Below are 25,567 nucleotides of genomic sequence, written 5' to 3' on the forward strand. Positions count from 1 at the left end.
CTGGCACAAATGGTAACACAGTGGCTATATTCCCTGGTGAATGCTACAGTGTGACTCTACTTTGAGATGCGTGATTGTTCCCAGTGAACAAAAAAAAAGATAAAGTTTCTGAATCTGCAAAGTTGAGGACCGAACCAAGCTGACCCCAAAGTGCACTCAACCTGTGAAGCTCCTCCAAACACATCTCATCTGGAACACCGCCCACCGGAGTCATCAGGAAAGGACCAAGGACAGGACCTGTGCTGTTTAATGTGTCCGTGAAGTGTGTCCTAAACTTACTTATTTCTAGGATCTCTTCCTAATTGCTCAGAAAGCCAGGTTTTACTGCTGTCACATGCTATCCATGGTTGGGAGGCAGTTGAACAAATATGATTCAAAACAGAAAAAGACAGAGAAAACGAAGGAAGGAGAACGTTAGGGAGGAGAAAAAACTAAACAGTGAAGATTAAAAAAATTAAAAACCCTGTAAATTGGAGAAAGGAAGAGAAGCTAAAGGTGAAGAAATGGGAATATCCAGCTGTTTTTCTTTGTAATCCAGAGGTTCACATGTGCAGAAGAACCATGTCAGGGCCTTGTTAAAATGCAGGTTCCCAGGCCTTGTCCTGTGCAGAACAGGACCGGAGAATCTGCATTGTAATAAACATTCCGAGTGACTCTGATTTAAGACAATTGTTTTCATTGTTACTGATTGTATTGCCACTCATTACTTAATCTAATGTTTTGTTTTTCCCTAAACTTGAGTGGAACTAGTTTACCCCGAATCTCTTAATTTAAAATCGTCACATTTTGGGGGCCTCAGGTTTTAGCTACTTTACCAGAGAGCAAACCTACAAACATTTCCCTCATAAGGAAAACTAGCCCATCGGTTCTAATTACCCACATCCGGTTTTCTAGAAGAATACATATTTGCTCTTTCTGTGGTTCCTTTCCATCAGATGACAGAGCAAATAAAACGACGAGTTAAACTGTAGATTGATAGTGGTTTTCCCACCAGAACCGCCGCTCCAGTCAATAACAAACAATGCTGACGTTTATTCACTAAACATTTTCTGAAGCGTAAGTCACATGTTCGGGTTACATACAAGTCCGCTTCTGATGCAGCTACTTTGAGGGCCCGGGGTTTAAAAATCTAAGCTAACCCATTTAAGTGGAATTTTACAAGATTTTTAAATGGCGGAGGTCATTTCCTTGTACCCTCAGAGGTAATCAAATAGAAATGGGTGTGACTAGAAAAGTAATAATCTGAAGCGGGGACTCCATACAGTCAAGGTTTTGATCAGAGACCCCTGTCACCAACCTTTCCGTTTTTTGTTTTTTTTTCCCCTCTAAGATTGCATTATTTGTTTTTTTTCTATTAAATTTCTTTTTGGCCTTGGTTCAGCATTCCAGCCTGTTGAGGACACTTAGAGTCTTGGTTTTGTCTTCTACCATATTAGCTATTCTCTCAACTTTGATTCGTCCTCCACTTTGACTCACAGGCCTGTGAAGAGGTTATTTTAAGATGGAGATAAAAACCCGGACCAGGACAGACCCTCACGTCCCTGCAGTGCAATCAGACTCGTTCCGCAAACATACGTTGCCCTCGTTTGCACGAGGAACCTCAGTATATGCCTGTAATCACACACAAAATGAGGGCAGAAAGGTAGCGAATACATAATCTATGAATTGTCAGAGACACAGAGCAGGTGTGGGTTAAGTCAGGGTCAGCGGACAGTAGGGAGGTGACAGCGTGGGACCGAAAGATGTCTGTGAAGGCCCACGGGACACTCGACAAAGGTGAACGATTACGACATCTGTGTGCGTTAGCACCGATGAGGTGACAGTCGCCATGCTAGTAGTGTGAATGCAGCAGCTTATTTAATTTGCACGACGCCTTATAGAAAAGAACTAGTCGCTGCCAGCATGGGCTCAGGGCCGAATGGTTGGGTTTGAATCCTACTCTAGCACTTACTAGTTGTGGCCTTGGGTGTTACTCATCTGCTTGAAGAGCTTTTGGAAAATGATGATAGTAATGGCACCGGGCATGGGCTTGTGGAATTAAGTAGGGAGCACCAGCTGCTACAGCAGACAGGCCTTCAAATCTTAATGGCTTAACAGAATAAAGGTTTATTTCACACATATAATGGTCCAAGTGGATGTTCAATGGAGAGCTTTCCATGTGGAAATTTAGGGACCCGTGAGCCTTCCATTTCCTGATTCTGCTAACTGCTAGGTAGAGAGAGATGATTTAGGGATGAGCTGGGTGGGGAGGAGAGGGTTATGGCCCAGAGCTAGAAGAGATATACATTCCATAGTACCTAGCACCCAGTCACGTGGCTACCCCAACTGCAAGGCAGGCTGGGAAACGGGGTCTGAGCTTCCAGGTGGGAAAAAAAATGACTTTGGTCTTTCCCGTATTTGTGAGGATTACATGTAAATTCCCTGGAAGGGGACCTGGCACGATAAATGACAGCGGTTATCGCCATTGCTATCGCCAGTTCTGGCTGCGTTCCACACGTGTCCGCCTGGTTCCGATGTCTCAGCTACCTCAGCCTTCTGCTGCAGAGTCCCCCCAGGTGTACCTGACCCCGGATTTGTCATGCTTTGGGGGTTCTCTCTGTAACTCTTGGCATTTCTGGTATTTCTGGCTCTGTTCTGGGGACACCAACCCCAGCATCTTCTCTGAACCCGTCGGTCACCGTTACACCAGGGGGTGGGACGTGACAGCAAGGACAGGACAGGAGAGTTAAATCTGCATCAACAGCCCGGGAGAGAGCTGCAGACAGAGATGCTGGAGTCGACCTTGTATCAGTGGTGACTGCATCTATGTGCCAATCACACAGTGTGTAATGTGGGAGGAGCTCAGAGATCTGAGTCCTGAGAAATACGACAGGGACGGAGGGCCCTGCTTCCCAGACCTCAGGCATTTGCATACCCCAGCCTTGCGTCACCAGCAGGACGATGTTCCTAGGCCTTTTCTCAGTTCACTCAACTTTTTTTTTTCTTATGAGATTATTTTAAAGGAAACGCGTTACTACTATAATAAAAGAGAAAGTAGTATCATTTGCTACCAATAGAAAGTACTCCCCGAAATAACTACGAATGGAAACAAACAAAATCCTGTTTCTAGGTTCCAGCTGGTGACTATCGGCCAGAGAAGACTCTTAGTCTGAGACTGCCCTCTTTTTTTGTTTTGGAAAAGAAAGCTTAGCAAGCATTAGAAAGGCGTTATATTCACTCCAAACTGAGGCTTTCTCTTTGTTTCAAAGAGCTGAAGGAGAACTAAGAGAGAACTCATATTCCCACTACACGACTCACACGCCATGTCGTGCTGAGTCAGGGCTCAAACCCAGAGAGGGACATTTCATACAGCGAACGCAGCCCTGCTTGTGGCCGTGTACCATCCAAAATGACCCCTCTGCCACCAGGGGGGTATGAATCCCTCACTTTGAGAAAACCAGAAGAGATGGAGGCACGGCCCCTGGGGCTAGAGACATCCAGAACGGCAGTGGTCAGTGTCACATAATGCAGAGAGGCCAGGCAAAGCCAGGACCGGAAGGCCCCTTCCCCTGTACTTGGCAACCAGGGACCACTGGTGTCTTCGGCAGAGTGGACTGAAGGGTGAGGGCCCACTTGAAACTCAAGGAGATGTTTTGCTTCCTTGTGTAAACGCAGGAGATATCTGAACATGCTTTTAGATATTGGAGAAGGAGATGGATGGGAGCCTGTAAGTCATGGACGAAGCAAGGGCCGGGTTTGGGGAGGACGAGAAGGGTTCAGATCAAGGTGAGGACACTTGCAAACCCAGGTAACTGTTTGGGTGTAGGTAGTGGCGGGGGGAAGTGGAGGGAGTTCATGTCTGGAGCCTGATTTTCCTGTCAAGTCAGGTGCGAGATGATTTCTTAGGTAAAGGTTAAAATTTGAACTACTGGTTCTCCAGATGAAAGAGTATATTAGTAAGGCTTCTCCAGAGACCCAGAACCAATAAAAAGTGTCTATATATCCTTCCTACTGAGATAGAGAAAGAGTTTTTAAGGAATTGAGTCGCATGATTCTGGAGGCTGGCAAGTCCAAACTCTGCAGGGTAGGACTGCACGTTGGAGACGCAGGGAAGGGTTGATATTGCAGCTGAACTCCAAAGGCAGCCTATGGCAGAATTCCCTCTTCTTTCTGGGGACCTCACTGTGTTCTCTTAGGCCTTCAACTGATTAGATGAGGCCCACCCACACTACGGAGGGTAATCTGCTTTACTCAAAGCCCACTGCTCTAAATATGAATCTCATTTTAAAAAAAAATTACCTCCACAGCAACATCCAGACTGGTGTTTGACAAAATATCTGGTTACTGCCACCTAACCAAGTGGACACATAAAGTTAACCATCGCAAAGTATTAATGATCTCATTTACATTAATAGACAACCATGCTTGATCTTTGGACCACAGAGTTTCTAATGGAGCCAGAGCTGATAAAGACAGCGTAGAGGAGCCATGGGGATGACCCACCCATGGGAGCCCATCCCACCTTCGAGGAGAGTTACCATCTCAGCAGAGAAGGATTAGACCTATGAAAGCAAAGCTTCTCAGTGCAAATTCCGATCTTGAAGCCTCAGTCATGAACTGCTGGGGACCCTTCTCCTGCCACGCGACCGGCAGGACACAGGTACTTTCAAGATGAAAAACGACAGGAGTTACCTTTTCGCTCTTTCTCCTTCCTCTATTTTCAACGCGGGTCAAAGGCATATACTTTTACCTCACTGAGATCAGTACGATTATTTATTTTCAAGGCTGCCTTTTCTTGCTGTAATAGAATTTCCAGCTGAGCTTATTCTTCCTTTTGCTCACGAGCCTTTTCACATCCATCCCGTCCTTGGCAAGAATCCTTGGAGAGTAGCCTGGGACACACCTAGTGGTAAGCCGCCTTCTCTGGGTTGAGGGTGCATCTATTCTGGTCGCAGGCTTTGTGATCTGGACAAAAGGAATTTAGAGGATGTCTCTGTCAAATTGTCAGGCAATACTAAATTTGGCGGGCCAGCTGAATTCTAGCTGAAAATCGTGCAAAATAAGGTTTAGTAACTGGGGAAAAACTGGCACACAGGAAAGACAATTAGATGAAATTCAGTAGAACTACAAGGCCAGAGGATGCTAACTCTAGCCATGTGACCCTGAAGCACAGGAATCAATTCTCAGAGTTTTGGAGCCAAAAGGACCTTGGAGAAAAAGCCATCCTCTACTTTTACAAGCAGCAGAAAAAACGTTTCCTCCAACTTTGAAAGGTTATGGATCTCAAAGTTCACGTCCTCTGAACTTCCCTGATTCTGTTCCAGATCCTCAATCGGAATTCCATGCACCTACCCCTCCAGTCCCATAGAGCCATGCTCGTCACGCCGAAGCACTTCCTTCGTAGGCCTCCTGCTGACTACCTTTCAGATTCCTCGTCTAGATTATCAGCACCTTGACAATGAGACTGTGTCGTGTGCATCTCGGCATTTCCAAGGTCTGTCGTACTGCCCGCCACAAAATTAACGATCAATAAATACTGGTTAAATACTAATAAAAACAAACTCCACATTTGTTCATGGATTATGTTTGTCCCATTTTCTCGCCCCACATGCTCTCTTTACTCATGCTAATTCAGTGACTCTCTTAAGATTGTCATCAAAAACTGAACACAGTTCACCAGATCTTTGACCAACATAAAATAGAGAAAAAATATTTTGTGCCTGGACGTTTTACTTCTGGTAAGAGAAACTGAAGATTGCATTGGCTTATTTTTAAAGCGACATCATATTAAGCTTGTGGTCAACTGAAATACTAAGATGTTTTCATGTGGGTTCCTGCCAAGCGGCATCTCTTTCATTCTGCATATATGCAATTGACCTTGAACCCAAAATGTAGAACTTTATATATTGCTTGTTTCAGCTCAAGGTTAAATCTAATCAAAATCACTTTGAATTTGATGCTGTCAGGGACGACATGAGCAATTCTTCCTGTGTCCAGGTCGCTAGCAAAGTTGACATGCCTCTCTTTCCTGTTTTTATCCCACTCTTTGACAATGACCTTGAAAGGGTTGGAACTGGGACAAAAGCTACAATGCAAACTATCCCCTACCATGTTGATCCCAAACCACTCAGGAAACTCACAGGTAATCAACCACAAGATAAAAGATACACTCCGAAATACTGCCAGACATCTCTTATTTCTCCATTTTATCTACAAAAATCTTATGGGTGACAGGTAAAATTTTTTCCTAAAGCACAAACATACTTTGTCTACTGTAGCCCCTGAAATTTGCCAAGTAATCCATCAAAATAAATAGAACACAGCTTGTATGGTACAACTTCTTCGCATGTATATGCTGGCCCTGGTGTCAATGGCACATTTTCTAAATCTCATAATCCTCTACCCCTTTTAAATATATTTAATTTAGACTGTAGTCTGTCATCGATGTTGAGCTGACTTTATACGGTTGGGATCCCATCTGATGGTATAGCCAATCTTATTTATCTCTTCTACGATTCTTCAAAAGTTAGCCACTGTGACAATGACGTCATAGTACAAGTTCTTTACACATCCCAGGGCGAAGTTATTTAGACTTGAATACATTTTGCCGAGGGTCACTTTCATAGGCAAGCATCCACAGTCAGACACCTATTATTATTTCTTCCGATTTTTGCCCGATGCTGCAGGATGAGGTGATGGAACAGGCCTTTGTCACCCTGAACATCAACTGTTAAACACAGTCACCTGGTGAGAAGCTGCTCATCCTCACCTCGGAATGCTCACCTGGTCAAGATGAAGAACCCACACATGTGAGTATTTGTCTGATCTTCTGACGCTGACCATATGAAGGGCTTGAATGCTACCCGCAGTACCAAGATGCCAACCTGATTGTCACAAAATACCAAGAACTCAGAAGACCTTCTAGAAAAAAAACATCAGAATTAGCGATGACAGTCACAGGGCAGGCTCATTCTTTCCCTGACAATACCTCAGGTTGCTCTTAGAATAGAAGGTACCAGAACCAAGAAGTAATGGGAAAATGTCCTAACAGAAGAAGCTTTCCTCTTCCTTATTCCTACAGTCTTTGCTCGGCATGTAATAAGCTTTGGAACTAAGTGGGCGACATCCATGCTCTTCTTTCCATAATATGTCAAACAATGGCACCAATAAAATATCCTAAGATTTAGGGTATTAGGCTAGGCTTTGTTTTCCCACCAGACTCTGGAACTCCAAAATGCCATAAGCTTTCAAAAAGGGACCCAGTAACAAACTCGTTTTATGGTAGAGTATTACAGTTTGAGTCTTTAAAAGATTTCTTAAAGTAGTCAAATGGCTTTTTTTAAAAAAAGTATGGAAATCGAAGTTCAGAGGGTGCAATGACTTGCCCAAGGCCACACCGTTTTCAACACACGGAGCTGGCCCTCCGACCCAGCGCTTTGCTGCCCGGAGCTCCCTTCGCAAGAACAGGCTGCTGCTCCATTCACAAGTGAGTCGTGGTTTTTCTCCTACCCTTTATTTCCGCTCTTTCCAATTTGAAGATGTTTTATCTTCCGAGATAAATAGTGAAAGAGAACAGAGTTTAAATAGTTCTGGCTTCTGCTAATATCATGCCCCATTTTCTAAGGGTGAGAATATGGACAGTGGTCAATTTAGGGACAGAGAAACAGGGCTGATGAGGACAGACTGGGCACAGGTGGAACACGACGCTACCGGGGGCTCATGGCTGACCACAGATGGAGGGAGGTAGCAATGGAGTGCTGCTGCCCAAAAGCCAACGTGACACTGCGATATATTTATAGAAGGATGACATGCAAAGCCCGGGAAGCGATCATTAGGTTGCAATCTACATTAGTCAGATCTCTATTGAATATGATGCCCAGTTTGTCACTCTCTGAAATGTGAGGGTTCAGAGCGGGGAACAAAGTGACAGGAAATCATTACTTAGAGTGAAAGTTAAGGAACCCGGACCGCTGAAGGCCACCATTTGTGATTCCACCCATCGTCGGATGGCTTGTACCACAGGAGGAGAGAGGGTGGACGGGGAGAGGAGTCATCTCAGCCGGAGATTTCCCTCCCACCTGCTGGCCTGCCAGCATAGCATTTTAGAAGCCAGTTCTGTCTCCTCTGCTCCAGTCAAGGTTAAGATCCCCTGCCTTGAGGTCTCTCTCTGCAAAGACTTGAAGGCCTAGCATAATCGATTCTTGTGAAGGAAGGCTTCTCTACCTGGGCAGGGCTCTTACTGAGTAACTTACCACCTCCACACGCTGGTGATAGGGACCTCAAGAGCAAAGAGACTGAGCAGACTCGGACTCATGGCTGGAACCCCACGCTGACCACAGTAGCCCTGGGGCCTCGGCCTGATTTCTGAACTTGTTTTCAGCCCGTGTATGTGCAAGATTTTTTCACCTGATCCTCAGCAAATCCCTGTGGAAGCCCACACCGCCATTACCTTCCCTCCACATTTGAACCTGCTTTAAATTTAAATAACGGCACACCGAGTGGGATGGAAGAGACGGGTCAATCTCAGAGACCCAACGTTGACTTCCAGAAGTTAAAAACATGGGACTCTCCTGATTCGAGACATACCGTAGGCATGATTCCATATCTTTGGAGAAAGGTGGTGATGTCTCTAAAACAATTTTCCTCTGCCATGTTTTCTTGGACCTTCTACGGAGATTTTAAGCTTCATGTAATCTCTCCTGAGAAAAAAAGGTGGTGGTGGTGGGCGGGGGGTAGGAAGACACACAAAGGAGCACGAGCCCCTACAGGGGCTGGCCTCCGCAGGCTTCGACGCCACGTGTCTGGTGTTTTCCACATAATGCTCTACCTTGAGTGCCCCCTCTACCCCAACATACTGAAGGGACACGTACGAAGTTCTCACAGGCCAAAGACTGCAGGTGGAAAAGTCCTCGTGCTGGCTTTCTCCATCTCATCCCCAAAGAAATCCCTGGGGAAAAAAAAAAAAAATAAACAAATAAAAGGACACGTCATCCCTGTTGCAGTGGAAGACCTCGAGATGCCAAATCTCAGGGGGCCAGATGGTCTTTGCTTCTCCATAGGAGCACAGGCTCTGCTGCCTCTTTCTGACCCCAGAGGTGGGGCGTCTTTTAGCAAGAGCTCCAGGGCATACAGGGCCAAGGAAGCGGGGAGCCTAGCAGAGAGTGGCCTAGTCCTCCTCATGCATATGCCACCAGAATTGCAGAAGGTCAAGTGTGTCAACAGAAAGAGGCCATGATGGTCGGGGCACAGGCTTTGTGGTTAGGCAGAGGAGGGACGGAACGCTGGCTCTGGCGGGTTCCCTTCCCCCAGCTCAGAGGGAGTCTCAGCTGCATTCAGGGACAAACCCACATGCCTTCCAGAAACAGCTAGCCTCCTGCCTAGAGGATCGAACCCCGTGCCTGGTGTTTCTCCACTTACCTTGTACTTCTTTCTACACCAGCACACTGAGACAGACCTCGACCGTGTTAACAGCCGTATGGTGTTCCATTATATGGCTACATTCGCTTTTGCCATTTCCCAAGAACGAAGGTCAATTTGTGTACGATTTTTTTTTTTCTATAGCAGACAAGACCGCAGTGAAGATCCTCATGCAAACATCTGCACGTGAATACAGCTGCAGGAAAGGACTCGGAAAGAGAACTCCCACAGGTGACTTTACAATTCCGATATCGTCGACTCGTCCCTTAAAGAGCCTCCACTGACTTGCCCACCAACTGTCCCCGAGAAGACTTCTTTCTGAGGAGGCACTACGAAGGAAGGACGATGGGCCTGCAGAGAAAGGAACTAAAAATGCCATTGGTTATTCTTTGACTCACCGACAGAGCATTGTTGGTGCTATTTTGGGGGTCCTTGGGTGCTGACTCCACTGAAGATGAGAGCGTGGCTGTGCTTTTCTCAGAAGGGACATCTGTCAGAACCTGGGCTTATTTTTGGTGACTCCGTGACACGCTCCCTGCATTTCCAGGGGCTTTTTGGCTTCCCTCAACGATGACCCATTTGTGGCTGAATATTTCGCATTCTCTCAGTCTTGATGTCTGTCCCACACCCTATTTTGAGATTGTCTAGGTTGTGTCCCAGCATGAACTGTGGATGCAAACCCCAAAATTAGGGTCTTACACTCTGTTCTTTGTCTGGGAAAGGTACATGGGTAAAACATGTTATTTTTATTATTTCATTTTTAAACTTTTACATATACAAAGATGGATGCAAAAATAAAGATACTAGTGTGATGTACCCCTATACATCCACCACCCAGCTTCGGTGACCAACTCATGTGCCACCTTGTTTATCTATGCCCGTCCCAATTGCCTACCGCCTGTATAATTTTGACGCAAATCCCAGAGAGCTTATCATTTCATCCATAACCATTTCAGTGTCTACCTCTAGAATATAACATCTTAAAAAAAAAAAGCACATATACACATTACTGTTCACTCACCTAAAATAATTAACAATAATTTTTAAATATACCTAAATTATCCAGTCATTGTTCAAATTTCCAGTCGCCTCGTACAGTGATTTAAACATGGTGTTTAAACATTAGAAAAGCAAATATTCGGGGCCAGGAGAACTGAGTTCATGTCTCAGATTTGTCTCTCTCTTCTTAGGTGACTTCCAGAATTCTCCTGGCTCCTCTTTCCCTCTGTTTCTTAGAATTTGGGGGCCGGAAAAGACCAATTAATCCAAATACTTTCAGATCATGCTGATGACGAGAGGAATGGGGGAAAAAAATCCACTCCAAAACTTGAAACTAGAGAAAAATTCTAATTTCTGTAAAATAGTGACCAGATCAATAAATGTTACTGAATTCAATAAAAGTTACAAAATCTGTCCACTCTTATTCCCGTAAAAGAGATATGTTAGGGTCAGGGGATACTTATCTTCTCTTTGTGGCAGATAAGTGATTTTCAAAGCGAGTAGATATAGGAGCTGCTATTATTTTGAAAGAACATAATCTTAATATAGTAGTTATGTAAAACCCCCAGATATTCCTTCAAAATATATTCATGTTAAATTGGAGCCTGGAAATAGGGCGGGGGAAAGGAGGAAAGAAGATATGTAGAAGATTCTGGAAGCCCAGCAATGCCCCTGGTAGCTCTATTATCAGATGAGATCATGGGTGCATATAGAAAGAGCCATCCAATTGTCATTAGAAAAATGAGGGTCTCCAGCAGGTCCTAAATCACTCTTAGTGTTTTCCCCCATTGAATTTCTATTAGCAGCCATCAGACGTCTCTTCTAAAGAAAATAAGATAAGGAGAAGGAAGGGGAAGTAGCATATAAAGACAGATATGGACAATAAATGGAAAATACTGCTAAGAGCTCCTTAAAGTCCTCTATAAAAAGACCATCGCAAATACCTTTGCCTCGCTCTGTGTTTCTGTGGTACCCAGGAGCTGATGGAGCTAGTAGTGTAAAGGGAGGCAGAGAGGGGAAGGTGAACGAAAGAAGAATCTGCATTTCTCCGTGTGGTTCGGTGAAGACAGAAGGGAGAACCCCTTCCCAGAGCAGGTGGACATGGCTGCCAGGAAAGCTGGGAGTCTCTCTCCTCTCCACGAGTGGGTCCTTCAGCAGAAAAACTGCTCAGGAAGGATGCAGGGCGAGCCCTTTCTCTCCCTTTTGAAGATGACAGTGTTCGTGGTTTGAAGAGGCTGGATTTCTGCTCCTTGAATGTCTACAGGGCACGGTCTCTTGTCCCTCCTCGGAACGCGAGTGCCCACACGTGTAGATGTGATACCTTCTTCCCCTAAACGCACAGAGGACTCTAACAAGCCACCCCTCTGTTCAGACAGCAGAGGTGAAGAGCTGGGGAGGGAGAGAGAGATGCGCGGAGGGGAACCGGGGTGGGGTCCTCGCATATCCGACCTTGGCCGAGCTCGGGCAGACTCTGGAGTGGGTGCAGACCCACTTCCTTGCTGGCTGTGACTGGTCAGAGCAAGAAGATGAAGATTCACCATTACCTTGGCAACCAGACAACAGGCAAAGCTGTCACTCTCAGTCCCCTCCCTCTCCCCTCATTCCGTCTCCCACTGTCCCCCCCGCCCCCACAGCACTATCCCCTTAATATGCCTCTCAGATCACAAGACCGTGTATGTGTGAGGAAGCGAGGGGCCAATGAGGCAAACAGAGACATCCAAGACGTGGGGAAGGAGAATACGCTTTCTAAGCACAGGTGAGAGAATCCACTTCCTCCCCACCGGTGACCAGAGAGAGAGAGAGAGAGAAGAGAAAAGAGAGAATGCAGAGAGAGAGAGAGTAGGTAGAGAGAAAGAGAGAGAGAGGAGTGGGGAGGACAGTGAGGAAGAGGGGAAGGAGGTTGGGGCAGCCAGGCTGAACATCAGGCAGTTGATTCGTTCACTGTTTCCAGAAAACTGAACAAGAGCAGAGGAGGCAAGCAGTTTATTCCCACTCCCGGTTTCCTATCCGCCCTCCCCTAGGCCCGACCTCCTTCCCAGACGGCCTGTTATGGAACTTGCCTTAGGCGGTCTACGCCTGCCTGGTTCCTACCCGGTGTGTGCTGGCCTCCCTTCTTTTATTTAAACAGTCCACACACATCACAGCGAGCCTACTATGTGTCAGGCACTGTGCCAGGCTCTGCGGCTGCAAAGTTAAACACAGGCACAGTGTCTGTCCGGAAGGGGGAGGGGAACGTAGTCAACAATATTGTGATAACTTTGCATGGTGACAGATGATCACTAGAATTAATGGGGTGATCGCATTGTGAGGTGAAAAAAATGTTGAATCACTATATTGTACACCTGAAACTATTATAACTGATATAATACTGTATAGCAACTATACTTAAGTTAAAAATAAACAAACGAGCAGGCAGACAAACACAATAATTGAAAATTGGAATAAAAGTGCATTCATGAAAAACAACTGACATAAAGCAAGGGCCTGAGGTGAAGACTGAGAGGAAAAACTTAGCTTCTGTTTGATAGTGTTTCTTTAAACGTTTTGCGTTAGAATAGTTTTAGGCAGGAGAGTGGAATTTTTACATACCCTTCACCAAGCTTCTTTTAATGTTTTTTAAAAATGTAATCAAGATCACAGATACGCCCACCGCCTCCCAGAGCTTCCCTGTGTCCCTGTGTGTGGGCAGGAACACGTAGCAGGAAGGCTCGCCTCTTAACACGTTTGTCGTGAAGTGTTGGTAACTCGAGGCCGTTGTCCTACAGCCGATCTCTAGAACTTACTCACCGTATTTAATTGAAATGCTACACCCACTGAATAATAACTCCCCATTGCCTCCTCGCCCAGCCCCTGGCAACTACTATTGTATTGTCTGCCTCTAGGAGTGTGATGATTTGAGATACCTCACGTCAGTGGGATCAAGCAGTAGGTGTCCTGTGACTCGCTTCTCCATTTAACGTAATGTCCTCCAGGTCCATCCATGTTGTGGCAAACGGCAGGATTTCTTTCCGCTTTAAGACCGAACAACATCCTTTTGTATGTATACACCACATTTCCTTTATTCATTCGTCCATCAGTGGACACTTGGGTTGTTTCTGCATCTTGGCTATTGTGAATAATGCTGCAATGAACACGGGGTGCAAATATGAAAAGCAGGACTGAGAAGAAAGGCCTTACTTTGGATGAGGTAGGCGGGAAAGGCCTTTCTGAAGAAGTGTCAGTTCAGCCAAGGCCTGAATCGAAGCCTTGATATTGCACCCCGGGGCCACTGCGCATGTTGTCAGGTTGTGCACTGCACACATCTAGAGGGGGGCCATTTACATTCTAGTCTGTTTTGTACAAAAATGCGCAGAAACCCTGAGACCACATCCAATCTCTTACGCTGCAGTCATACTTTTCCGCTGGTTTTTCCCGACTCCTAGCCGTGTATTCAGGCTTACTTCTGGTCTACTTCTGGGACTCGGCAGTGCGTGTTTCCATGTGTGTGCGTGTATGTGTTGGGGGAAAGAGAGGAGAGAAGGAAGGAAGGGAGGGACACAGAGGATAAATAGTAAAGAGAGAGAGAGAGAGAGAGAGAGAGAGAGAACAAATAAATAAATAAATAAATAAATAAATAAATAAATCTATCTATTCTATCTATCTATCTATCTATCTATCTATCTATCTATCTATCTATCTATCTATCTATCTATCTATCCGGGGGAAGAAGGGAACGTAACAGGCCAAAATAGAATATTCTGTATCTAATCCTTCAAAAAGCTAACAACAGGAAAAGCAACACTTGAGGTTCCGATAGTGCTAATGAGAAAATCCATTAACTTATGGAGAAGAAGCCAACTCGCAGCTTAGCTATTGGCAGGACCAATGTGCCGATTAGGAAGGAATAAAAGAGGGGGCAAAATGAAAAGCAGGGCGTCACCTTCGGGCACTTGAAGGCAACGTGTGGGACTTCAAAGTGAGACGGATTTCCACGTGAAGTCTGGAGCTGGCGACTGGAGTCTGGCCTCATTTCAAGCCAGGACATTTTGATGCCGAAGGAGGAAGATGATGAGGAATTGGAGGATGAAGCTCCGGTCCCAGGACGAGCGTGCTCCTGATCTGTATAAGCCCTTACATCACTTGTGCTGCACACCCAGCCTGCTCACCACGGTTTCAACAAATAACAGCTGGATAGAAAATAGGTCAAAATATTATTCTCTTCTTTGGGGGTGGGATACAGTGGATCCACTCCTACTTCTTCTCTCTTCCTCCTCCTCCTCCTTAAATTGAAGTTCTTAGTGTAGATAAGAGGGCATATCAAAAATTTCCCTCGAAAATGGCTAAAAGCTATTGCATATTTTAGTTTCGGGAAAGCGTTCAGTATCAGAGGAACTGGATTACTCTAGAAGAAAATGTACATGCCAGGATATGCAATATTCAGGAAGATGAATCCAACTTGGCCTTCTAAATAGCTAAGGATAGCCTTTCTTTCTGCTTTGTCCTAATTTTAGGGTAGAGGAAGCTCAATCCTTGAACATTTGGAAGTTTCACTAAAAGGTCGACCTCTAGAGGCTGGAAACCAAATCCCTAGGCTTAGACTACTTTCCGAAGGCTGTTTTCTTGTTAGGACCATTTGGTTCAGAATTCATGAGAACTACTTTGCATAGACATCATTTATATTCCAAACAGTACCTTTTGGGGATTCTTCCCTTCATCTTGTAGATACAGATTATCAAAATTAATTTCTTTTGTTCCCAACCCATTCCTGTTCTAGTCCATGAACCTCAGAGATAATTATCTTATAAGGCCCACAATTTTAGAAGATTGATCTGGTTATTAAAACTGCCGATTATGGTGGTAAACACCAAGGAATTTGGAGCCTTGATGCAGGGATTAAGAAAACCAACTTCAAATATTCCACTGCGGGCGGGAAGAGGAGCAGAAGAGAACAAGCTAAGCTTCTTTGCCTTGACTGGACCCTCATAGTTTTTACATCTTTTGAAATGTTTCCTTTTTCTTCTCAAGCAGAGATCATTCTTACGAACGAGATCTTCGGGAGGTAACTAAAGACGATTTGTGACATTTTAGAGATGGCCTCAGGCCTTTCAAACCACTAAAATGACTTATGACGGTACACGGCCGTGGAATTACACTGGAGACGGAGGACCCTGTGTTATAATACAGACGGCGAAGGCCTTCGTTGGCCTGGGATCCACGGCGCCATTTTGTTTGTCATGTTAACTGCATTCGAAAATATCTCTGAATGCCCATCTCGATGGTTTATTCTCAGGGCTGGAGGGAGCCAAAGGTATCTGCCTTTTCCTTGGTAGGTCGACCCAAGGAGTTGGGCCACGAGGAGATGAAGTGTGAACGATGGCTCATCAAGATCACAGCACGGTGAAATTTTTATTTCGCATCCCGCGGTTGCATAAATGGTGTGGTGGAATAAAGTTACCCTGAGTGTTGAATTTGGATGGTTTTCTGTCTCTCCATCTTCCTCCGTCTACCTTGTGTTTCCTTAAGGCTGGGCCTGTGCTCCTGGATTACCGATGGCGTCCACATCCTAATCTTGTCACTCTAGCACCCCGGTTCCCATTCTCTGACTTATTGTTCTCCAAATAACTCGTCTCCAGATTGACTGCTACTTATTTTATCATCTGTCTCTCCACAGCCCACACTACATTGTAAGCTCTTTGAAGGTGAAGAAGTCTGTCTGTTTTGTGCACTGTTCTATCCTTGTGGCCCAGGACTGCGCCCGACACGAAATATGTGCTCGAAAACTGTGCCCTCTAAATGACGCTGGTGCACTGTAAAATTTGAGAAAAATGATTACCACCTCTGTTGGAGCTGGTCTGCTGCAAACCTGAAGTCATTTTTCATTTTTACTGACTGTATTTATTCAAGCGGTTTCGAGTGTTCAAGTTTAAAAGTTAGGTCAGTGGAATATACACTAAGAACAATAAAATTCATTGATTTTAGTTATAAGTAGCATTGCTTTGTTTTGTTGTTGTTGTTGTTGTTTTCCTATAGCTCAGAGGCCAGGGGAAAAATTAGTTCTTCAGGGAGGAAGATCCCCACCCCCTGCTCTTTAAGTGTAAACTGCACAGAGTGACTTCCTTTCAAAGAGTAAGCGGGGGAGGGAGTGACCTCACAGTAGGGCACACTGGCAACCACGACCTCAGCCAGGTCACCGAGGGTCAGCGTCAGTAAGTGATAACTCGTGTTGATAGCATGTACTCTTGATATGATATGATGAAAATGGCAATTTACTCTGTGGTCTCCCTCCTGAAAACCCCTAATCCCAGTCTAATCTCGAGAAAAACATCAGATGGATCTCAACAGAGAAACAGTCTACAAAATACCTGATTTGTATGCGTCGAAACTGTCAACAAAAACAAAGAAAGTCCAAGAAAACTGTCTTAGCCAAGAGAAGCCTAAGGACACACACAAGTAAATGTAAGGTGGCGTCCTGGGTGAGATCCTGGAACACAAAAAGGACATTAGGTAAAAACTCAGGAAACCTGAATCAAGCACGTACTTTAGTTAATAAGAATGTACCCACACTGGTTCATTCATGGTAGCAAATGTACCACACGACTGTGACATGTATTATTAACATGTGAGGCGCATGGAGACTGTACTATCTTTGCAATTTTTCCATAAATTCAAGAGTAGTCTAAGAAACCGGGTCCATTCTTAAAAAAGAAAACAAATATTAGTTCCTCCGTCTCCGGTGGCACGTTACCAAAGTGTAAAGAGTCGTGTAGGGACATAAGGAAGGAAAGCTCAGTGTGACCCCCCGAACCCCGCAAGGTAAACCCCCTTTTTCTGAACCTCGGCCGCAAGCAGGGCACTGAAAGCACATGGAAAAGCCTTCTCACAGTCGTCTCCACCTCCCCGGCGGGAGGCAGGGTGGCCCTGGGTGGGGGGGGCTCTTTATCCTGGCCCCCAACAATGATCAAGAGATGGAGGCACGGCAAAAAATACAGAGGGGTCGCTGCAGTCCTGGCCACCAAACCGGAGGGAGAACGGTGGCCCTTACTGCTGCGGGGGCTGCAGCCCGATCACTGGTGCCACACGTGCCGTGGGATGGACAGGCCACAGCCAGCGAGGCCGGCAGAAGGTCACGGGCCCAGGCCTGATGGGAACCACACTCGATCTCACGGCGACGCTCTGTGGAAAATCTTGTTCTGCACCGTGCTTTACAAAGGCTCTGTTCTAAGGTTTAGCCCCAGAGTCACAAATTCTGACCAGGTCTCATGAGTTGGTGGGTCTTTGCATAGGGGCATAAAGAGAGCCTCAGAATCTCACCCAAGGTTACAGCCCTAGTAGGTGGGGAGAGATGTGAACTCAAATAGTCTGACTCCAGAGTTCTCGCTTATAACCAGTACGTTACCCTGTCATCCGCTAGAGCTCTGCCATCGATCCAGCTCGCAAAGGCACAATAGCGGGGGATGGGCTTCTAGTCTCCTCACTCTTCAGACGTACTTTGTCTCAAGGTCCAGGCATTCCTAGGAAGAGGTGAAAGGAAATTCGTCCCCAAGGGCCACCTGAGTCTGCTCTCCCTCGGTGGCTGAAAACCACCCCATCTTGCACACACCTGCTCAGAGACAGCCACGAAGAGGTTAATGCTGCCTGACACCTGCTCGCTGGAAGAAACAAAATGCTATTATATTTGGCCTTGTTTCCCTGGCACCAACCCTAAAAATCAGGGTTGGACTGGACAGAAAGGACCTTTCCTGGCACATTAGTTAAAAATCATACCTGTTCCGATGTGGCTTTGCAACCTCAGACTGGGGCTAATTTTTTTTTTTTCAGGGTCCTTTGAAATCCTCCTGGATAAAAGATATGAGCAGAAGTGTCAAAACGAACTTCCAAACCACATAGCTAGGTAGGTAGATGGTCCAGGCCAGCGCATACAAATTACCTGGGGATCACGGTAAAACACAGGTTCTGAGTCGGTGGATCTGAGGTTAGACCGAGGACTCTGCATCTCTTGCAAGATGATGCTGACGCTGCTGGCCTAAGGACCACACTTTGAGTAGCAAGGTTCTAGGGCATTTCTCTCCCTCCTAGAAAGGGAAGGGCTGCGCAAAGAGAGAGTATTTTCGATCCCGGGTTTTCTCCTCTCCGGAATGAAAAGTATTTCAAATCGTGATTTGATTTCACATAGCCGAGCTCCTACACGGGACAGTCGTATTGACTAAACAATGGCTGAATACAAGAAATGCGAGTACATTCGAAGTATCGATGCGTCCACTGTCCGTGAGTGTGCGGTGCGCGGTGTGGTGTGAGCAGGGACCTGTGGGACTCTAACGTCAGGAAGGTTCCAGTTCATAAACCCTTCTTAGGTGGGTGAGATTTAGAACCTGCTTCATAACGCAAGAGGACAAACTGTGCAGGGGTGAAGCGAGGCCGACAGGCACCGAGGGACAATTCCGGGCCAGTCCCTCTCACGTGGGTTAATTCTCACTTTCTAAAGCAGTCTGGGATGTAGATGCTGGAAGAGCCATTCACAGACGTACGAGGACACAGCTCGTATGCAGAAAGATCCAAATGCAGATCCGCTTAAAGATTCAAGCACCTGTGTTCTTTCCACTGCCACCTCCCACGCCAGCCTCTTGTGAGGGCACGAGGAGCTGCTTGAGAAGCAGGGACAGAGAGGGGATCACCGGACGAGGAACTTTAGCAAACGCCCTGCGATGAAGGCCAGGATCAGTCCTGACTGTGGGGGGTCAAAAGGAAGCAGAATTGGGCAGATCTAGACTACCTGGGGCGAGAACTGCTTTGGTTAATCTCACTTATCATGGAGCTTCGTGCACAGGAAAGGGCCGAGTTGGCAGGTCAGGTCGTCCAAACCCCGCACATGCCAAAGAAAGGTCTGGCCCTTTCCAGCCAATGGGAGATCACCTCCAAGCTCGTGGGATAGTCCCTGGTTGACACTAACCCTGTCATCACATCGCATTGCTGGGAGAATTAAGTGCTGTCCGCACAAACCCACTGGGAGAGGACAGCTGGAAGCTTGTGTCTTCTCTCTCCTGAACTCTGCCCCATGCACCTTTTACCTTTGCTGATTCTCATCTGTACCTTTACAGTGTAATAAACCAGACCCCTGAGCTTAACGGCTAATCATTGAATCTGAGGGTGGTCTTGAGGGACCCCAACACCACTTAAAGAAGAATTTAACAGCTGCATTGAGGACCAACTTGAGTGGGTGGGTCGGGGAAGACTGTAGTTTGGTTCAGATCGGTATTTACTGAGCACTTACTACACACCAGGCACCACTAGCCACTGGGATGCGAAGGTGTCAGAATTCCTGTCCTTCAAGGCAGTCTAGTTTCTGAGGCTCCCGAGGAAAATGTCGATTTCCTCTGGAAGTGCTGAGAGAGAGAGGGAGGGCAGAAGCAAAGAAGGAATGAAGGGAGGGTGAGGAGGGGGGTGTGGAGAGCGAGCGAGCACGTGTTCAGGGCAGGGGGCCACAGGGAAGAGCACTCAGTACGATGGACATTCGGAAAGGCAGGCTTCCTGGTGGAGAGTGCCCCTCGTAAACCACTTGATACTTGGGAGACTTGGTCACAGTTCCTAGAGCTGCCTTTCTCCAATTATTGAACGACCCTCGCTGTGGGGAGTTTTGTGTCTGGAGGCGCAGGTGCTGAGGTGAAGATGCGTAGGTGTGTTTCCCACAAACCCAACGGACTGCACAATTCTTCGCAGACACAGAAATCAAAGCTGTGCTCTTTTGGAAAAAGGAGAACCGGCCTGCCTCTCTCTTCATGGCTTACCCCAGACATCAGGCATTACGCCTCAGAAAGCTGCTGGCCACTCCATTCATGAATTCATCAGAGCTGGGGGGAGCAGCACCCCAATCCACCTCACCTCCATCCTGGCTGGGCAGAAGCTCTAGGCCCCCTTGCACGGTGCACTGCCTAGGATTCTGACGCCTGGGCTACCAAGTGAAAGAAATGGGGACCTGGAGTTCATCCCAGCGAAGGCAGTGGCATAGTGACATATGGTCTCCAGGGCAGCCAGCCAGCTGTGGTGTCCAGAGTCCACCGGAGGAACCGGCGGGGTCCAGCCTGCACTGGGCTGATTCTGACTACCCGGCTGCTCATTCCTTCTTGCCTGCACCACGGGCTTCCAGCCACCCGTGTCTTTTCAGTAAATTACTTTGCCACTTATATCCAAGAGAGCCAGTTCTTTTCCTTAAATCTAGAGATGCTGACTGACACATACTGCCCTTTAAAAGCACGTGCCTCCCACCATCTTCCTTTTCCCCTACCTGTCCACCCGGCCGTGAGCCAGACACTTTTAAAAGGAGCATGGGGACAGAAAAAGGAACAGTGATTCTCAGTTAGGGAGAGAGATGATGAAGACGTGAGAGAAATTTCTCTCCTCACTGACAGCTAGGAAACGGGTTGAGGGATTAGAATGTAACCAGTAATTTCAACATCTCCTAAAGCCTTTTTCAAAAAAGTTATTAATGCCAGCAACGGGAGAAAAAGAACAGTCATGTCCTTCTTTTTCTCTTTTGGATCTCTCTCCATTTTTTTTTTTTTTGCCTCTCAGCAAGTCTAAAAGCACGCACCTCTGGCTTACGCACGCTCAAAATGTTTACTGGCCATTTCCTTCAGGGTTAGAGTTTTCAGTCCGCTATTTGCATAAGAGTTGTTCTATTTTTTTCTACACAAAGACCGAAGGAAAAATATCGCTCGCTCTCCATCAAAAACTGCAGCATCTACCCCCTGCCCCAAGCAGACACAATCGCTTAAAACACACAACATGATCTTCTTTATTTAATTGTTTAATCAGTTTACATTCCACAACTGACAGGTTATTTATTTTTATTTTTTCCATGAACAAGTCATTTAATTAATTACCAGACACTTTTTTCTTCAATCGATGGAAATACGATATTTCTGCCAATTTGAAAAAGAAAATTACACGATGCAGTCAGTGTCAGTGAGGTCCCCAGATGCTCTCTGCTTTCTTAGTCCTTGCAAAGTCACCGGAACCTGGCAATGTTCCTTTCATCCCCCCTCCCGCTTCCCTGTGAAATTCACCTCTCAGAATAGCACAATAGTATCAAGATCTGGTTTGGATCAACTTTTCTGTAATTAATTAATTATGAGAAGGAACAGACAGTACAGTAGATCTGGTAAGATGTAGCATTCTTGTTAAGATTAAACAACACATTTATTCACATTGTATCAGAACAAATTAACATAATATTTAATCTTATTTTAGCACCAATAACCACAGGAATTGCTGCCTCCCAGGGCAGAGGCTTGTTGGAATCCTGCAGTACACGCCACTCCTGTCTGACCAATCAGAAAGCACTATGCAAATTAAAGTAAAGGTAAATAAATTTATATTGACTGAGCAATAATCTGGCGGCCCACAAACAACTCTGGGTGTTTGAGAGTTTTGTCAGCTATGGTCCCTGTCTAATGACCACATATAAAACACCAAATCGGCTCATTTTCTTTCTCTATATAACAGACGGCTCAGAATGTTATATTTAAATGAGTCAAACCTTGTCACACTGGCTCTTTGATAGGCTTTGAGAATGAGGGGTTGCTTGCTTATATTTTACTGTTCTCTGCCCTAAGATCTTGCAACTTGCCTTTTTCCCCTGAACGAAAGCGCTTTCTTCAAATCTAAGAGAAGGGAGGTAGGCCGTGGTGGACCCAGTCCCAGTGCAAGGGACATGGCTTGTCACTGCCACCTCCTAGGAGACCCAGTCTGCCTGTGGCCACCACTCTTCCCAGCATATCGCCCTCTTAGCATTTGACTTTAAGATACAAATTTAAGGAAATTAAGGGATTGAGATAATAGCTGTAGATATTGGTGTGATGTTATCAGCAGGCGACTTGGACCAGATAACAAAAGACTGTGGAGATCTATATTCTTGCCAAGAGAAAAATGAGGTCCTGCCCCACCTTAAGATAATGGGCATCTGGATAAGGGAGAAGCTGATTCTCCTGTAGCTGAAGGGAGTGACCTGATTTGGCCTCTAGGACCTTGACAGGTCATCCAGGCCATAACCACGGGCAGTGCTGACATCCCTCTGGGGCAGGTGACATGTATTTGATGAGGGAGCATCTTCTCCTCTGACTAAGCAGGCAGAGCAGCCTGGACATGGCTCCCACGCTTTCTGCTCTGGGCGGGCAAACAGCCTCTGTCAGCTGTGAGATCTGAGTGACTCAGGGGTGAGGACCCCCTTCGGTCTCGTCCTAACGGAGACGAAATCTTTGTTCTCCTACGTGGTAGCCAGTAGCCACATGTGGTTATTGAACACTGAAAATGTGGCTGAGCCGAACTGAGATGTTTTCTAAGGATAAAATTCGTATTGGATTTCGAAGGCTTCATTTGAAAAAAAGAACGTAAAATACAGTAATTTTTATATTGATTCCATGTCAGAATAATATTTTTGATATGTTGGGTTAAAATCTGTGTTAAAATTAATTTCTCCCATTATCTTTGGACTTTGAAAAATAGGGCTACTATTTTTAACACCACATAAATGATTTTTAAAATTGTGTGTGTGGCTTGTTGGACAGCACTGAAGCCGGTCCCAGAGGAGATCACCATGGACTGCCAGAGAGGAGGGAGGGCTGGATAGAAGGCTCCGAGAAGCAAGAGGGGTTCGGTCACTGGTGAGCCTGGGGTAACCCTCCCCTGGGGCAGCTCGTCTTCCGCAGCCCTGGGAGAGGCAGCTTTTTGTGCTGACAGATAACGCACCCTGCCTCTCTTTCCTGCTTCCTCTTACTTCGGGGTGCCCTGCCTTTTGGGGGCTTCTCGTCTGCTGCCACGCGGAGGATGCTCCATGATTCTGCCACTTCCCTCTCAAAGGTTTCCTTATCTCCCCTCCACTGCCAGCCACATCTGCTGCCCGCTGCCGCCAGTCCACCGCCCTCCATTCCGATTTGGTGACATCTCCCAGCCAGATCCCCTGCTTCTGACATCACAGCCAGGTCTGTGTAGTGAGTCACAGATTCCAAAGCAATTCACATACATCATCTCCTTGGACAGTCTTTCTCCCACCCCAGCGGCACAGCAAAGCTTTGTCAGCGACGGTAGTAAAAATCGTCAAAGTGGGTGGAAAAGGCATCTGAGAATGAAAAGGTAGATCGAAGGCTTTGGGCTCGGAGCACAAACTAGCTGTTAGCTTGAGGTTACTTTCCCAAGACTGAAAGAGTGGGGTGAGGGGCAGGGAGAAGCCCTCTTTGCGTGAACCGCCACGCGACAAGCACACACCAGCGTGGGCTAGAAGCCTCTCCGAAAATAGCAGCAGAATGGCTGAGGAGACCTGGTGCCCCAGGAGCCCCAGAAGGGGCCCTGCTCCCTGTTTGGCTGAGAGGACACGAGACATGGTGAGGTAACAAGACGTGCCCGAGGCCCCGAGTGAGCTGGTGACAAGGCTGCCAACGTGACCCCTGGGTCAGGTCTTTGCGTTGACCTTCGCGATCACCTTCACCTGTGGACTCTGATGACTTGCTTTTACGTTTTGGAAAATACATTTTACTTTAAAGGCAAAAACCTTTAGAACGGAGTTACAAGCAGACACTAGTGACTGTCAGAGAAACACCCAGAAAAGACTCCTGTGCCAAAGACTCCCCTCCCTTCAAGTCCCGCCCAGTCAAGATTTCAGGGCCCTCCGCGGAAGTCCTCAGAAAACTGAGGGCCGCGCCAATGCATTTGCTTAGTCTCATTCCCCTCCCCCTTAGTTTGTTTCCACTTCTATTTGTACATTTTTACAGAGAGTCTTGACCAGCAATACTATGGGTGGAAATGGAAAGGAGTGTGAGAATGGTTAGAGAACGCTCCCCACGGGACAGGCAAGGCCACAATCATCTCGGCACAGACGCCCTGATACATTCGCGCTGCAAAGGGTCTGCAGGCGACCGGAAGGGAAGGGGAAGACTTAGCCAGAGGGAGCGATGAGAGACTGAGCTCCCCAAGGAGCTACACCCAGGCCTTGAAAACGAGGCCAAGGAGTTGCAATTGCTCAGGTTAGCGTCTGCCAAAGAGGGGCGGGGTTTAAACCTCCTCCGTGCAACACCCAGGCTCACGGCATTTTCAGTTTCTCAGTAGCGAACAGACGCCCCGCCCCCTTCGGTGGGCGGTCACCCCCGTTCTCGGTGGGGCTCTATCCACGCCGGGAGCAATAACTGGGCCTCCCTTTAGAGGTCTCACCACAGCATCGAAGCTTGATCCCCTGCAAAGCAGGAGGTGTGGGGACTCGTCTGGGGGTGCATTCTTTCCTTGCTTAGAATCTAGGATTCAGTTTTTCCCAGAGTCACACTCAGAACCTCTCCTCATGAATGCACCAAAGGACTTCCTACAAGAAGTCATATGCTTTTCTGATGACGCCATCTACTTCACCAACTGAGGAGAGAAAGATGCCAGTTCCTGGAAACTGATTCCCATCTTAAACTCAACAGACCGTTAAAATGTTTCAGAATCTGATTTCCTCCCACCACTGGAACATGTACCTCTAGAAATAATGTTAGGAGGATGGTAAAAAAAAAAAAAAATAAGCCATTGACCAGGTACCCTGGTTAACAGTTAACTGAGCTCTTACATGCTATTTGTCCCATCTGGTCTACTCATTCCGTCACCTCTGGGAATAATCGAGAAGGATTGAGTGCCTTTTGCAAAACTGGCTTTGGACAGAAGGAAGCAAGCCTGGGTACGGGTAAATTAAGGAGCCGACTTCTCTGAGGGACTTGAACAATGGACTAAAATCCCATGTGCTTCAGGTGACAGGCAGGGTTCTGCTCGGCGGCCAAGGTGACGTCTCGCTCTAGATCATCCTTTCAGCAGTGAGGCACAGAAATTCCACAGAAGCATCCCATTCCGCGGGGGCTCTGCCGCCGCAGGATAATTCGAACAGTGCATAATTTATGTGACACTTCCTGTTTATAAATCACTTTGCAATTTCTTTGTCACCCTTAATATACCATGAGGTAAAGTGTTATCACTATCCTCATTTTGTGGATGAGGAAGTTCAAGTATGGAGAAGACACAGTGCCCAGAGTCACAAATCATTTCAGTGCAGGGCTGAAATGAAATTGAGAGTAACCGCGTTATACAAGGGTAGCTTAATTACCGAGTTACTCTGGCTTCAGTGCTTACACTTATGATTAGATTGAGATGGCACTCAGGGAGAAAAAAAAAAAAAGAAAGAAAA

General features: G+C 46.5%; 1 long non-coding RNA gene across 1 annotated transcript; it reads right to left on the reverse strand.

Moving 5' to 3' along the window:
• Nucleotides 1-7,636: 7,636 nt before the first annotated feature.
• On the reverse strand, nt 7,637-12,004 carry LOC120601211 (uncharacterized). Its single transcript, XR_005652391.1, has 3 exons — nt 9,397-12,004; nt 8,807-8,926; nt 7,637-8,678 (listed from the first exon to the last, which is right to left on the reverse strand). It is a non-coding gene; the product is annotated as an uncharacterized LOC120601211 (long non-coding RNA).
• Nucleotides 12,005-25,567: the final 13,563 nt, after the last annotated feature.

This window comes from Pteropus medius, unplaced genomic scaffold (genome assembly GCF_902729225.1).
Source record: "Pteropus medius unplaced genomic scaffold, Ma_sr-lr_union100, whole genome shotgun sequence".
In the NCBI taxonomy this organism is placed as follows: Eukaryota; Metazoa; Chordata; class Mammalia; order Chiroptera; family Pteropodidae; genus Pteropus; species Pteropus medius.